At 37.2% G+C, this 17327-nt stretch overlaps 1 long non-coding RNA gene and 2 pseudogenes across 2 annotated transcripts; 2 read left to right on the top strand and 1 right to left on the bottom strand.

Annotated features, from left to right (window-relative positions):
• Positions 1 to 93: 93 nt before the first annotated feature.
• LOC141508633 (uncharacterized) lies at positions 94 to 13729 on the bottom strand. 2 transcript variants are annotated; one of them, XR_012474467.1, is made up of 4 exons: positions 13278 to 13729; positions 10489 to 10622; positions 7203 to 7335; positions 94 to 2500 (listed from the first exon to the last, which is right to left on the bottom strand). It is a non-coding gene; the product is annotated as an uncharacterized LOC141508633 (long non-coding RNA). The 2 variants fall into 2 exon arrangements; XR_012474468.1 differs by lacking the exon at positions 10489 to 10622.
• Positions 7813 to 8758, top strand: LOC141489976 (olfactory receptor 51Q1-like; annotated as a pseudogene).
• Positions 13730 to 14250: 521 nt separating the features above from the next.
• On the top strand, positions 14251 to 15162 carry LOC141508632 (olfactory receptor 51Q1-like; annotated as a pseudogene).
• The last annotated feature ends 2165 nt before the right edge of the window (positions 15163 to 17327 follow it).

Genomic DNA, 17327 nt, shown 5'->3' with positions numbered 1-17327 from the left:
AGTCTAATTCACACGACTCTTTGGGGAGCTCCGCTGGACATGTCCCACATGTTCAATAATGAAAGTCAGCCAGTGAGAGATAAGCAAGGAGTTTATTGCAGGTATATGCTACATTTCTGACTCACATAGTTGAAATAAGGGTATATATATAAGCCTAGTCCCCTTGTATCAGCATCCCTCATCTCCAGGCCTGTGGAAATATAACGGGTATGCCACAAAAGATCTGTATCCTGGAAAAATGTGGAATCTTCAACAAGATAAAGATGAAGGGTAGAGAGATAAGGACCAGAACTCCTTCCTGGGACACTTGAACAAGATGAGGATGAAAGGCAGAGGGATAAGGACAAAAGGTCCTTCCTGAGAATATTCAACAAGATAAGGATGAAAGGGAGGAGAACAAAGAGAGAGAAGGGCCAGAGCTCCTTCCTGAGTTCAGAGCACTCTAGCATGGACATTCCTGTTGTCCCAAGTCTCAATGACTCTCAGGATGGACTCCTCATGGCCACATACTCTATCTATTATCCCCTTACAATTCCCCTTTCTTGTTTAAGCACAAAGAACCCTATAGATTCCCAGAAAAGGGTTGTCTTGGAGGATCAACAAAAACACCAGTCAGAACCTTTCTTATGCATGAGATGAGGACTTGCATCACAAGGGGCACACACAAGCAAAATAATAAAAATCCAATACCAAACAATATATAAGGTAAAAATAGATGCAACAGATCACCAGATTGAGCATGAAAAAACTGAATCAGCTTATTTGAAACCTGCTTAGGTCGTAGATCAGAATCTGCTGCCTGGTCAATATAATCAGCTATTTGGGCTAATTTTGACAATTCTAATGTAACATTTTACATACTCAGTCCATACCGCTGGGCTCTAGTAACATTCCATTCTACTTGAGATTCATTATATTGGGCTTTGGTCAAACAATATTGATTATATCTATAATCACATTGTAACTTTTATTGTAATTCCAAATATTGGAGAAGTACAATACAAAAACATAGTGGCTTTCTGCAATTTATATAATGCTTTATAAAATTGCTCATCTACCTGAAGCTGATGTTTAAATCCCACTGAAACATTCCGCATTAATTCTTGTAAGCCCTGTGCTTCAACTATTTGATTCTGAGTATTAGATATTGACATAGCAAGGGCTGTAGAGGCCACAATGGCTTCTACCAGTAATATAATGCCCAAAACAACACAAGAAATACATCTTTTTGAACGAGTTTGAATTGCCCTCATATGATCATCCAAAAGGCTAAAGATATGATCACTCTTATTTCTAAACCAATCATTTGCTATAACTATGGTGAAGGCATAATGAGGTCTAATCACAATAAATATGTGACTCCCAATAGAGAGACGCTGTCCCAAACATGTTATGACTATGCAGTTTATACAAATTATATTATATACATCTGGAGAATAATTGGTTAAGGTCAGTGAGGTACAAGGTCAGTAGCTACAAGGAAAGCATATCCTTTTCCTATGCATACTCGGCCCATTATGGAGATGTTATTAGCAATGTTATTGGCTGGATCTAGACCAGATAATTCTGGCATACCCTGTACTGTTGGCCCTCCTACTGCAGTGATTACTTTTTCAATCCCTTTCACTAATTTTCCTGCCTTATGGTAATATTGTTGTCTCGGATATTCTGCAGCCCCTCTTTCTATTACATCCCTAGTAGTATTGTGACATGATACAAGGTACTCTGTATCATTCTGAAAATTAATGGTATCTTAACACACTGATGTGTATGACAAGTAGTATAGGGCATGAAACTTGGGTACTTGGCTAGTAGAGTAAGATTATGTGGTAAGACATTGTTACAAAAGGGATGGGCCCTGTTGTGCAAATATTTCTTGGTTTTCTTTATAGGGATATCAATTCCTTCTAATCTCCATGTGTATAAATGATATCTTCTAGTGTTAATCTATACTATCTTTTTGTTGTTCAACAAACAAATCTCCCAACACCATATATCCATCACCGACTTGGGCACACCATGGCACCAGTCCACGTATTTTTGTAGTAATATTCCATTGCTCACCAGTCCAAATGCCTCCGGACTTCTTTTGTATACATAATGGGAGGCCTTTTGTTAGTCCTGTGAATACAAATCCTTTGGTGCTCTTTATTAAAGCTTTCTCAAGAGTTATCCCTTCAAACTCTCCTTCTTCATACATTCTAGATAGATTACCATACAACTGAAAAGAAGGCATATCATCTGTCCATGATAAAGCTTTCAACCAGGGTGGAGAAGGTACGAACGCCCAATGATGTTCTTCAGCATTAGTTTTCTCAACAGTTATTTGAAAAAGGAGAAACATTTTCAAGAGGACCAACATTCTTTTCTTTTTGTAGTGATTCTTTCTTCCTCATTTTCCTCTTCTTCGTGTCCTCTTGTTCTTCTTGTTCTTCCACTGTTCTGATTCTTTTAATGGGAATCCACTGGTCCCCTGCATCTGTGGAAACACAAACATACCCTGGACCCCATATTAATACAGGAAAAGGGCCTGACCATTTATTGGTAAGATCTTTTATCATAACCCTTTTTTGATTGTTTATTGAATTGTCTCTTATGTGTCTAGATTGTAACATCCTTTTTATGGTCACATAATGTCTCATAGCTGGTGTCAAATTGTCAAATTTCGAAAATTGAAGGTAATTGTATGTATACACAGCCTTATCCAGGTAACCCTGGCATAGAGGACCTCTTCCCCTTTCTTGTTTAGCGAGGATCACTTTCAGGGTACGATTAGTCCTTTCCACTATGGCCTGTCCAGTAGGGTTGTACGGCATACCTGTGATATGTATCACACCCAACTCCCTTAGCCATTCATGAAAAGACCTGGAAGTATAAGCCGGTCCGTTATCAGTTTTTATCTCACAAGGGAGGCCTGATATGGCGAAACAATGAAACAGATGGTTTTTCACATGTCTCAATTGTTCACCACGTTGGACTGTGGACATTAAGAACCTAGAAAACATATCAATGGTCATATGGATATTGACACCAGACAAATGAGTGACATCCATTTGCCATATTTCATTAGGGGCTAAACCTCTGGGATTAACACCAGTCAAGGCAGGAGGTATAAAGGGAATACATCGAGTACATCTTTTTACTATACGATGAGCCTGTTATCTAGTAATGCCATATAAACGAATTAAAGAATGGGAAGACATATGAAATTTAGAGTGTGTTTGTTCAGCTACTTGAACTGAACAAATGAGTGAAGGAGACAATGCAGAATCCACTAGCTTATTCCTTTCAAATAACGGACCAATTCCATCTGTATGAGATCTAACATGCATAATGTACAATGGATTGGACCGACTCCTGACTATATTTTGCAACTGATTTAACAGACTTCCCATGGAAGATTTGTGATCTATCAAAATGGACTGTTCTATTTTTTGTACTATATTTACAGCATAAGCACTATCAGATATAACGTTGATGGGTTCTGTGTACCTTCTTATAGCCTCAATTATAGCAAATAATTCATTCTTTTGTGTACTATTATAGGGAGTTGTTAATACAATCATATCATTGTTTTTCTCATGATATATAGCAGCCCTGTGATCTTTCGTGGCATCAGTGAAAACATTGTTCCCTCTGACTGGGTGTATTCTAACAACTCTTCTTGGAGGCATGCCCTATTCTTCACACAACTTATGTACAAGAAGGGGTGTTTGGGTATTTTTAAATTCTCCCTATTGAGACAATATTGCCCAATAAAAATCATTTTGACACAATTCTTCTATTTGATTCATAGTGTATGGGACGAAGAACAAAGGCTTGATCCCAAATATCATAGCTGTCCTTTTTGCTGCTTCTAATAATACTCTTCCTACCTTTTCCCATATGTTTGTTAGTGTTCGATCTTCCCTGGGGCCATACACCCATTCCAATATTTTTATATCCTGATGTATAGCTGCATAGGGAGATTTGCATCGGATTAGAGTAATAGCAATTGCCTGCTTATCATTTACCCTGTATGTTTTTTTCCAAAGAACATAAAGTTATTATATCTTCGCAGGCTCTTCTAACTTCTTCTGTCCATTCCCTAACTGAAGTTAAATTAGAATCCCCTCTCAATATATCATATAGGGGTCTCATTAAAGATGAAGGTATAGGAGTCCATGCCCTTATCCATTGTATGGACCCCACTAATTTCTGAAAATCATTCAATGTTTTATTTTACTATAGTCAATTTGTACAGGTTTCTGTGATATATAATGATCAGAAACTGTAAATCCTAAATAAGAATACGGAACCTGAGTCTGTACCTTATTCCTTGCTATAGTTAATCCAAATTTTTCCAGTTCATGAACAATACAGTCACTTAACAGTTTTAATTGTTCTTGACTTTTGTGTGCAACAAAAATATCATCCATATAATGGCATATGTAAGCCTCAGGACATTTTTGCCTAGGTTTTTTCAAGGCTTGATCCACATACCATTGACATAAACTAGGACTATTAGCCATGCCCTGAGGAAGAACTTTCCATTGATATCTCTGCATTGGTGCTTTGAAATTAATTTGTGGTACAGAAAACGCAAATCTTTCTTTGTCTTGTTCATGTAATGGAATGCTATAAAAACAGTCTTGTATATCAATAATCCAAATTAGGTAACCTTCCAGAATAGCATTAGGTGATGGTAAACCTGGCTGTAAGATTCCTAAAGGATGCATAACAGCATTAACTCCTCTTAAGTCTGTCAACATTCTCCATTTTCCTGACTTTTTCTTTATTACAAAAATCGGAGAGTTCCATGGGGAAAAAGTAGGTTCAATGTGTCCCAATGCTAATTGCTCTTTTACCAGGTTTTGTAATGCAAGAAGCTTTTCATGAGTCAGGGGCCAATGTTCCTTCCATATAGGTTTGTCATTAATCCATGTCAAAGGTGGACAGGTTAAGTTACAGCTTCTTGCAACAACAATGGCCCCTGTTAAAAAGACTCATTGGTTAAACTTAAATGCCAATGTTTCATAATGTCTCTGCCCCATAAATTCATGGTCAATCCCGATACTATCAATGGTTTAAATGTTCCTTTCTTATTTTCCATATTCCATTCTATCATTCAGCAGCTTTTAAAACTGATTGCATACCTCCTATACCCACTACTTGTGCACCAGCAGATTCTGTGGGCCACCCTTTTGGCCATAAATCTAAAGCTATTACCATCCAGTCAGCTCCCGTGTCTAACAAACCTTGAAAAGGTTTCCCATTCAATTTGATTGTTAACATTGGACGTCCCAATGTAATGTCCTGCACTAAGCCCACCTGTATATTTTCTGTTTCTTCACGGATAGGTACTGCAATAGCTAAAGGCAACATATTAGTAATAAAGACAGGAACATCATGAGGATTAGTAAGGACAAGATAAGTAGCTCCTTTTGGTAAAATAATGGGATGAATAATACAGGGAACATATTCTATGGAAGATAAAATCAAAGCAGTGAAGGGGAGGGGAGCTATTGGTATATCAGCTGTAATAAACAGAGGAATTTGTACCTTGTTTATGCTGTATAAGGGTCGAATGTCTCTTTCTGTGCTGTGAGACATTTGTATTTGCTCTCCAGTGTCTGTACTGGGTAGGTCTGAGATACATATTGGGTAGGGGCCCGCGAGGGGCCCCTCACCCCGTTTCCCTGCTTCTTATTGGAACGACACTGTTTGGCATAATGTCCATGTTTTCCACATTTAAAACAAGTAATCATAGGTTTGTTTCCTTTCTTGCAATCCTTTTTTAGATGCTCTAATCCTCCACACCCATAACATCTCTTAGTTTCTTGTTGTTTGGAAGTCATAGCTCCTGCTAACAATTCAGCCCTATATACCTCTGAACCCACCCTTTCCACATCTATTCAACATTTCTTCTATCCCTGCCAATGATGGAAATCCAAGCATAGCCTTTTTGCAATCATGATTAGCATTTTCCTTCAGCATAAGTTTTAAAATAGCTTCAGCTCCCTCAACAGGCCCCATGCACCTGGCCACAGCTTCTTGCATTTGAGCAACAAAATCAGGGAATAGCTCTTTTGGGCCTTGCTTAACTTGTGCCAATGTTTTTCTGTCTCCTTGTTCCAAAATTAATTTGCCCCATGACCTTTTTGCACAATCAGAAATTAGCACATATTCAGCGGGACCGTAATTTAACTGTGCCTCTGTTGTTTCATACTGTCCCTGTCCAGCCAAAGAAGCAAAAGCTTGTGCTATACCTTCTGGACCATTTCCCAATCTTACAGCTTCTACTTTAGCGCTTTCCGCAAATTCTGCCCTCCATACGACTGCTTGTCCTGCTGTTAAGCAAGCTCTAGCTATAAGTTTCCAATCATTAGGACATAATATGAAGGTTTGAGCTAATTGATGCAACTGAGCCAATATGAAAGGAGCTGTAGGACCATATTGGGCCACTGAAGCCTTTAAGTTCTTAATGTGCTTCCATGGTATGGGTGTATGAGCTCTCCTAACTTGCCCCAGGACATTAGGATCAGGTACTTCAGTGACTGGATACACATTCCATCCTGTCAAATCTTCTCCTTTTTCCAAAGCTAAACTTAAAGCCTTTTCTAATGCTGATTCAGGTTTATCTTTGTCTTTTGTTAAGTTTTGTAAGTGCCCCGTATTTCCAGTTTCCTTAGTGGTGTTAGAGACACACAGATCATAATCCAGACAGGATGGATAACAGGGTGTTAAAGGAGGAGGAGGAGGAGGAAGCCAACAATCTTTTCCCTCTTCAAATGCCACAGCTTTATTTTCAATTCGACTTTCTGCAGCAAACTGCCCTTTCAGCCGCTCAGAGCCACTGAAGGCGTTCTTTACTATGGAAAATATACTGAAATCTAATTCTTTTAAATATGACGGACATTCTTGTTCGTACGCTGTCATCTGTTCTCCTATTACCTGCCATTTTTCTTTTGTTATTTCTATATTCTGGGCCCATGGTGATATAGTCTGTATTTTTTCAATGAATGTCCATAAATCTTTTTAGTTGTATAGTAATGCCTTGTTTCTTGATAATTTTGTATAACTGTCTGGCCCAAATTTCACTTTCCTCTGGCTTAACCATGGGTACCGTATTCCCCATCTTCCCTGCCTACTCAAGTAGTGAAGGTACTTTGACTATCTTCTTGTCCTACTGACAAGATCCCGGTTCTCTTTCCTGCCCTTACCTTTAGTCCCTGTTCGGATGTCAATTCTGTTGCGGTCCACTCTGGGTAGCCGGGTCTCAGTCTAATTCACACAACTCTGTGGAAGTATAATGGGTATGCCACAAAAGGTCTGTATCCCGGAAAAATGTGGAATCTTCAACAAGATAAAGATGAAGGGTAGAGAGATAAGGACCAGAACTCCTTCCTGGGACACTTAAACAAGATGAGGATGAAAGGCAGAGGGATAAGGACAAAAGGTCCTTCCTGAGATTATTCAACAAGATAAGGATGAAAAGCAGGAAAACAAAGAGAGAGAAGGGCCAGAGCTCCTTCCTGAGTTCAGAGCACTCTGGTATGGACATTCCTGTTGTCCCAGGTCTCAATGACTCTCAGGATGAACTCCTCATGGCCACATACTCTATCTATTGTCCCCTCACAATGCATCACTTGGATATTACAAGGGGATTTGTAGAAAGAGGAGTATGTGAATTTTTTCAAACCTTTATAATCATATATATATAGAGAGTATATTATTTTATAAACAGAATATGACCCTCAAGATATCTCTTCAGAATAAGACATGGTCTCTTTCCTTGTAGAGACAGTTGCCCTGGATCTACATTCACTTGTCATGTCAGTCACCACTAACACCACTGAAGAAGTCTTTTATTTTATCCTTTCAGGTATCCCAGGGTTTGAAGCAGTGCACATCTGGATCTCCATCCGTTTCTTTTGTTTGTATATGATTTCTTTGATTGGCAACAACACTATCCTGGCATTCATTTGGACAGAACCCTCCCTCCACCAGCCCATGTACCTGTTTCTCTCCATGCTGACACTAACAGACCTGGGTCTGACCCTCACTACACTGCCCACAGTCATGTGTCTTCTCTGGTTCAATGCTCGCAAGATCAGTTTGGAAGTTTGCTTTGTCCAATTTTTCTTCCTCCATGGTTTCTCCTTCATGGAGTCTTCAGTACTTCTGGCCATGGCCTTTGATCGCTATATTGCCATCTGCCGCCCTTTCCACTATACCTCTATCCTTACAGACACAACTGTCAGCAGGATTGGGATGGCCATCATTACCCGCTGTGTTGTGGCAGTCTTCCCCCTTTCTTTTTGCTCAAGAGGCTGCCATTTTGTCATTCCGAGATACTCACTCACTCCTACTGTCTCCACCAGGACATGATTCACCTAGTCTGTGGTGATACCACAATCAACAGTTGGTATGGATTTGGACTGGCCTTGGTCATCTATGTGTTTGGCCCTCTCCTCATTTTTTCTCATATGCATTGATCCTATGCAGTATCTTATGGGCTGCCTCCCGGGCTGAGCGTCTCCGGGCTTTCAATAATTGTCTTTCCCATATTCTAGCTGTGCTTGTCCTCTATGTGCCTATGATTGGGCTGTCAATGGTTCACCAATTTGCTCGGTATGCCTCTCCACTGGTCCATGTGGTGATGGCCAATGTCTACCTGCTGTCCCCTCCTGTAATGAACCCCATTATCTACACTGTGAAGACCAAGCAGATTCGCCAGAGCATCCTCCCTCTTCTCTCTCAGGGGAAAGTGTATTAAGAATGAAGTAGAGGTTGTGAACAATAGAATTATTGCAGATCAAAATGTGCATATTCTTTGATCCAGCGATACCACTACTGGGTCTATACCCTGAAGAGATCATGAAAGAAGATAAAAACATCACTTGGACAAAATTTTTCACAGCATCTCTGTTTGTGGTGGCAAAGAATTGGAAATTGAGTAAGAGTACATCAATTGGGGAATGGCTGAACTAATTGTGGCATGTGTACATTATGGAACACTATTATTCTATTAGAAACCAGGAGGGATGGGAATTCAGAGAAATCTGGAAGGATTTGCATGAACTGATGCTGAGTGAGATGAACAAAATCAGAAGAACATTATACACCATAACAACAACATAGGGTTGATGATCAGTTTTAATTGACTTTCTCATTTCATCAGTGAAACTATCAGGGACAATTTTAGGGTATTTTTGATGGAAAATAGCATCCAAAGAAAGAATTATGGAGTTTAAACAAAGACCAAATTAAATTAAAAAAGTTATCTTATGTAATTTTGCTATCTCTTATATTTTATTTTTTCCTTTAGGTCATGATTTCTCTCTCAACATATTCAATTTTGATCAATGAAGAGCATGGAAACAATGTAAAGACTATCAGACTGCCTTCTGTGGGGGAGTGGGAGGAGGGAAGCAAGGTGAGGGGAAAAATTGAAAAATTAAAATAAAATTGATGAACTCCCAATGCTGATTAAAGCAAACTTTTTTTCACTTTATTTCTTTTTTGTGTGTTTTTCTCCTCTTTGGTCTCTTTCTTTTCACAACTGTGATTAATATGGAAATATTTTTAACATGAAAGCTCATGTACAATGCATATCTAATTGCATACCATTTTGGGAAGAGGAGGGGAAGGAGGATGAAAATTTTGAAACTCAACATCTTGTAAAAATGAATGTTAAAAATTTTCTTCACATGTTATTGGGGAAAAATAAAAGGCTATTAACAAAGTTTCTTTTTAAATTTTTTTCTTTGCAATGCAAATGGGGTTAAGTGGCTTGCCCTAGGCCACACAGCTAGGCAATTAGTGTCTAATACCCCATTTGAACCCAAGTACTCCTCACCCCAGGGCTGGTGCTTTGTCCACTGCGCCACCTAGCGGCCCCTAACAAAATTTTCTTTTAGAAACAAAGAATCATTATATACCAGGAAAAGAGAGAGACATTGACAAGAATTTTTTTTTTAATAACTTCTATGTCAGATCATTTAAGGAACATCTGTCCCATGTAAAGTATGACATTCATTTCTAAGAAACACATTTTCAAAGGATATTACTAAATGCTAAAGGATCTGGAGCAAGGAACACTAATCACTTAGTTCAAGAGGCTCTTTCTAGCAGAACATTTGACAGAGAGAGAATGGAAATCTATCTGGAAGGAAAAAAAAAGGAAATTACTATATGAAGGGAAAATAGACCCCAAGGACAATCTGGCAAAAGAGCAGAATAGAATTGTTCAAAAGAAAACAAATCCAAAACAAAATCAGAGAGTTAAAAGTATCCATGGAGGCCTACCCTAATCATGCCCAAACTTGGATCTCCTCTATAATATCCCCAAGAAATCAAATCATCATTTAGACTGTACATAAAGACTTTCAGACATAGGAAACATATTAACTTCAAGACAATCAATTCATTCCCTTTTTGGTCAACTTTAATTGCTTGGAATTTTAAAACATCTTCCTGAGTTAAAATCTGGCCTCAGTTACTTACTAGCTAGGTAAGTTACTTAAGTCTGTTTGGCTCAGTTTCCTCATCTGTAAATTGAACTGGAGATGGAACTGGCAAAGCACTCCAGGGTCTTTGTGAAGAAAATACCAAATGCAGTTTGAAATAGTTGAACAATACTGAAATCAAACAAACAAAAAAAAACTGAAAAATTTTTCCCTTTACTGCTCACTTAGATGAAACAAGCCTAATTCAATTTACATATGATTTCCATGATTAAGAACAGCACCATTCTGAATATGATCTGGACAGAACTCTCTCTCCACCAAACCTTTAATATTTTTCTCTCTAAACTGACACTTATTGATCTGGGTATGATAGCCTGCCAGATGCTTTAAAATAGCTACCTTAAGGTTTCTCTTTTCCTGGCTAAACTTTTGCTAGTTTTATCCATCAATCTTTATATAACATGTGCTCCAGTTCGTTCTTTGAGTTTGCTTCAGCTTGTCAATGTTCTTCCCAAGATAAGATGCTCAGAAGTTAACAAAATAATAGATGTAAAGTTGCCTGGGAATCCTTTCCAACCAAATGGATATGAATGGATTTAGATTGAGCATTATGGAGTTATTCTGAGTCTGAGATAGTGGAAAATGGATTTCAAGTCAGAAGACCTGAATTTGAATGCTGATACTGACATTTATCAGAGTTATGATTGTACTTTCCAGCTATGTGACAATTCACTTCATCTCACTGATTTTCAGTTTCTTCCTTTGCAAAATAATCTTATATGGGAATGGAAATAATAACATGTTAATTTTTTCATAAGATGTTTAATTAAATACAATATCATAGTTGCATTATACATGACATATAATAGAGTTAATCTCATGCATATCTGAAGTACTTTGTAAAGAATGAAAGGTTCATAGATATGTCATTTTTATTCTCATAACCTTCCTTTTCTCATTAGAAAAATTACTAACCTTAGTTTCTTCATCTGACCATAAATAATATCTCTGCTGCTATGTCCCCTACATACACATTGCAAAGAAATTACTTCCTTTTGCCCACTTGCTCTTCCACACCTTTCTTCTTTTTCTCCTTCCTCTTTCCTTTCTCTAATTCCTTTCTCTTCCTGGAAGCTGCCTGCGACTAAATCTGTGGCCACTAGGAGGCATGTGTTTCCTACACTTGCAATAGTCAGAACCAGAGAACTGTCCATCATGGGGCTACCTAGAAGATGCCCCATTGGAAGTCATAGTCTTTTGCCTGAAGAAAATCAGTTCTGGGTAGAGAATCTGGACTTCTGTCTCCTAGAGTTTCATGCCTTTCTAGGTGCCCTTTAAACAAGATGCCTTCTCTCTTTCTGGGCCAAGAGCAGTAGCAGAACAAAAGGACAATAAAAGTGTCTTGGCTTGATAAAAATGCATTCTATTTCCCCACACCTTCCTGATCATTATCATTTCAGTTCTCATTCAGTGCTCACTACAATTATTAATTCAAATTACACAACAATTATTCTCTATAAGTTGGAAAAACTGAAGTCCCAAGAGGTCAATTACATTTCTTTTATTTCAAAGTACATTTTATGGATGATGTTCATTGTTACATCAATCTTTTACAATCTTCCTTTGTTATAGGAAAAAAGACATATAATTCAAGTCTACTATGGAAATCAAGTTGAGCAGTGTCTACATTATTTTGTCCTAGAAGTTCGCCTCCTTTCTACTCCATTCAATTTATATTTCAGCAATTATATTAATTGCTTATAGTGGTCTGAGGAATATCCCAAGACCAAGCTGGTAATTAATCAAATAGTGTAAGAAAAGAAACAGCGCGCTCAGTTGGAGTATATAGGTTCTAATAATTTCTATGCCTTTATTTCTAATTCTTTGTAACATCCTAGACAACATATTATGTAGAATATAAATTCTTCAATTGTAGGAATGGCTTTGTTTTCATCCCTAGCACAATGCCTGTCCTTAATTAATAAATGATTGTTGATTTTAATTGAATGTGTACAAGACCCTATAATTTGTACTGAGGACACAGAAATAAAAAAAGTCAGAGGCTTTTCCCTCAAAACAATTTTTAAGCTCATAATAATAATATATTATGTATCTACATAAAGGGAGAGGCTTTAAAGTTTGAGGAAGGAAAAAATCTCTTCTAATAAAGTAATGACGTATAGTTTTGGAAAGTTTCAAGCAAGCCTTTCCCAAATGGAGAAGTCCCTAATCTAGGATTTGAAGAAACATAGGAATTTCAATGGGGAAGATTTGTGATTTCAGATGATCTGTGAAAAAATCACTCCAACTTTTTGAATCTCCATTTCCTATTTGGAAAAAGTGGCAATAAAATGATTATCGAATCAACTCATTGGATTAATTTCTATAGCAAGGGGGCTATCATTATTATTGTTGTTGTTATTATTATTATTATTATTATTATTCCTACTGGGCAGACCTAGGCCCTCATGATTTGATTTATTTCCCCTCCAAGTATTTATCCTAGAGAATCAGATACAGAATGTCAGTTGAGAACATCAGGGTAGAATGCTAAGGAGTCAATTTAAGCTAAAGTAAGAAAAACTTCCTGAGTGACTTGCTCAATAAGTGAAAACATGACTAAACAGAATTTTAGAGAAAAACATTTTCATTTGCCTAGGGTTGGGGATAAGAGAAAAGTATGGAAGGTCTCAGGATAAATGGAGAGTTACCTCTGCTACCTCTGTGTGTGCTTGTGTGTGTGTGTGTGTGTGTGTGTGTGTGTGTGTGTGTATGTGTGTATGTGTGTTTGTGTAATTTTCATTTATTTTAGGAATAGCAATTTACCTTTGGTCCACGGCTTAGGTTCCTAGATACAGGCTTGTCAGTATCAGAAAGGTTCCACTCTTTTGACTGACTCACTGCACAGCCTGGTCATAGGAGACAAATCCCTGTGAGAACAAAGATAGGACTATCTTCAAGGACAGGAGGAGGGTGAGGTAAAAGTAGAGCAAAGGGAGGTTGAAGGTACAGGAGGGAAAATATAGTCCAAGATATCCTTTCCTATGAGTTCTGCTATGTTTTCTAATTAACTGGTTGTTATTTGGACACATCAGTTGTATTTTTTAGACTGGCTCTATGGTTTTTTTGGGGAGATCATCCTGGTAGAAACTTACCCACATCCTCATGCCTAATTCTACAGGAGTTGCTGAGCCAAAAATTTCTTGGTTTGGAATGTCCCTCCCAAAGGCATCTCATTTTCTCCACCACCCACCATATCTATACATGAGTAACTTTCAAAGAAGTTGGTATAGTGGGTAGGATATCAGACATGGAATCAAGAAGTCCTGGGTTCAAATTTTATTTTGGACATTTATTAGCTGGGTAACTCTGGGGAAATCACTCAAAATCTGTCTCAGTTTTCTCAGCTATAAAATAATAATAATAATAATAACAATAATAAAAATGATAATGATAGCACATATCTCCATGGCTTTTGTAATGATAAAATTAAATAATAGTTCTAAAGTGTTTTTCAAATCTTAAAAAATTTTCAAATGTTAGTTACTATTATTAAACCTCTCAGTACTTCAGTTTGCTCATGTGTAAAATGAGAAACTTAGATTCAGTAGACTCCAAGATCCTTTTCAATTCTCAATCTATGAACCTATTACCCACTTAAGAGGGACTGTGTCTTCTTGGCAAAATCCTAAAGTAACTTTTTGCCTAAAGTTCCTTATTTTATAAAAAGTAAAACACTATGAAAAGTCTAATTTCTAGTATAAGTCAACTGAAAGTTATTTTATTACAGATGTATTTTCCAGTTATGTCAAATGCTACTAACACCACTGAATTTCCATTCTACTTCATTCTTATGTGCATCCTGGGTTTTGAGACCATGCATATTTGGATCTCCATCCCCTTCTGCTGTTTATATACAATGTACATTGTAAGCAATACTACCATACTGGCTGTCATTTGGACAGAATCCTCATTCCACCAGCCCATGTACCTGTTCTTCTCCATGCTGGCATTAACTGACCTAGGCCTCACCCTCACCACACTTCCCACAGTAATGCAAGTACTGTGGTTCAATATCTAAGAAATCAGCTTTGAGGCCTGCTTTACTCAAGTCTTCTTCATTCATACCTTCTCTTTCATGGAATCTTCAGTGCTATTGGCCATGGCTTATGACCGCTTTGTTGCTATCTGCCGCCCACTCCACTATGCCTCTATTCTTACAGAGAGTGTCATTGGCAGGATTGGCATAGCCATCATCATTAGATGTGTTTTGGCAGTGCTGCCCTCACTTTTCCTGCTTAAACACTTGCCTTTTTGTCACTCCCATCACCTCTCTCATTCCTACTGCCTCCACCAAGACATGATCCGCCTGGTTTGTGCTGACACACGAATCAACAGCTGGTATGGTTTTGGACTGGTCTTGCTCATCATTGTGCTTAATCCCCTCCTCATTCTGGTCTCTTATGGGTTAATCTTGCACAGTGTCCTTGGTACTGCATCACAGGGTGAACGATTTAAAGGTCTCAACAATTGCTTATCCCATATCTTGGCTGTACTTGTCCTTTATGTACCTATGGTGGGAATATCCATGGCCCATCGGTTTGCCCTGCATGCTCCTCCTCTGGTCCATGTGGTTATGGCCAATGTCTATTTGCTATCACCACCTGTGATGAATCCTATTATCTATACTGTGAAGAACAGGCAGATCTGACAAGGAATTCACCGTCTCCTTTTCCAGAGGAAGGTGAATTAATGATAGAAATAAAGAAGTGTGAAATTATACAAGAGATTAAAATAGGAGCAATGAGAATCATGTAGCCAAGGATTTCTACTTCTTTTTTTATTATTTCTCTAGATGTCACATTTACAACAAAATCAAAGCTGAGAAAATATGTAAATATATATAAATAATTTAATTCTACCATTAGGTGTATAACAGAATGGAATAAATGTAAATGTAAATAAATATATAAATGTATTTTTAAGCATAAATAAATGTTTTTGTACTTCATTTTCAAAGAAGACTATGACATCAGGGAGGAGATGCCAGGACATGCATGTGAATTAGATTTAAGTGATGAGGGTGCTGTGCTAAGTAACCAGTCTTACTTTCTCCTCCAGAGCCATCTTTGTCCAGTGGCCAGTTATGAATTAGGATGATTGGAGATGGTCTTGCATGTGAGGCAAATAGAGTTAAGTGACTTGCCCAAGGTCAGACAGCTAATGACAAGTGTCTGAGACTGGATTTGAACTTCTGTCCTCCTTAATCCAAGACCAGTGCTCTATCTACTGTACCACCTAGGCATGTATGTGTGTGTGTGTGTGTGTGTATGTACATACATACATATATATATATATATATATATATATATATATATATATGGAGAGAGAGAGAGGGAGAGAGAGAGAGAGAGAGAGTTTTTATGTATATATAGAGATCAACTCTCCAAAAATCCCATTCTGCGGAAATTATTTTTTCATAATCCAACAAAAAGGAAAAAACAATACTGTATCATATTTTATAAATTACCAAAAGAGCAAAATAAAAATCCAACATATACCTTTTATAAGTCTACCTATTACATATAAATTTATTTTCATTTTGGCTTGATCATTATATAGGGTTGCCCCTTGGATGATGCTGAAGTTCTAAGCCCATATAGATTTGGTTCTGTCCTGAATATTTCTCAAGAATCAGACTTTTTGGTACATGTCCTAATTTTTGTTCTTCTCTTGGAATTTTTGAATTTTATATACACCTATCTTTATCCTGCATGTATTCTGTTCCTTAGTGTGGAAGAAGTTACAACACAAGTTAAAAATTTTTAATTAAATAAAACATCTATAAACAACAGAATGAAATATTATCCTGGATGTTTTATAAGAACAATAATTTAATTCTACCATTAGGTGTATAGCAGAATGGAATAACTTAAACTGAGACAACCACCTCATATCTTCTACAGAAATATTGCAAATGGGTACATGATCTAGCATCACAAACAAATTAGAGAAATGTGAAAAAAGTCACTGTAGTCATTGTAGAATGGATAGAAGAAAAGATCATGACTAAAGGATAGAAAGAATAACAGAATATAAAATTAATAACTATGATTACATAAAATGAAAAATGTATTGCCCCAAAATATCTAATACAGCTAAGATTTAGAGGGAAATAATAACCTTGGGAGAATAGGTTGATATATGTCTGTGTGTGCGTGTGTGTGTGTGTGTGTGTATACACACACACACGCACACACACACATATATGGGAATAATTCAAATGCATAAAAAAGATAATACCCAAATGGTAAGTGATCTGAGAATATGGAAAGACAACTCTTAAAAGAAGAAACCTAGGCTATGGTCATATGAAAACATTTTTACTCAAAATTGCTACTTATGGTAGAAAAGTAAAAACTAACAGAAATGTGAGGTTTTACTTTATACCAACCAGAGTGGTGAAAACACCAAAAAAAGAAGTAGCGTATATTTAAGAAAGCATGGGAAAACATTAGATGTGTGATTAGTTGCATGCAGTCTATAAAGTCACTTGAAATTATAAAGAATAAAGCTACCAATAATATGTGCTCTGGTTTATACTCAAAAAAGATAAAAGAAAGACAAAAGGAAATTTACAGATAAGAATATGAGTTCTTTTTGTGGTGGCAAAAAACAGCAACAAAAATGGAAACCAAGATATTGACCATTGAGGAATGATTGAATAAGTTGTGAAATAGGTTATGCTATAAGAAATGAGGAAACATGGATGGTTTTAAAATCAATGAAACAACTAATCAACAAACATTAATTAAGCACCTAGTATGTGCCAGACACTGTGTTAAACACATCAGTCAAACTTTTCTTAAAGGAGTT

The sequence above is a fragment of the Macrotis lagotis genome, chromosome 1 (assembly GCF_037893015.1).
Source record: "Macrotis lagotis isolate mMagLag1 chromosome 1, bilby.v1.9.chrom.fasta, whole genome shotgun sequence".
Classification (NCBI taxonomy): Eukaryota; Metazoa; Chordata; class Mammalia; order Peramelemorphia; family Peramelidae; genus Macrotis; species Macrotis lagotis.
Note: the sequence above shows the minus strand (reverse complement) of the source record. Positions and strands in the feature narration are given on the sequence as shown.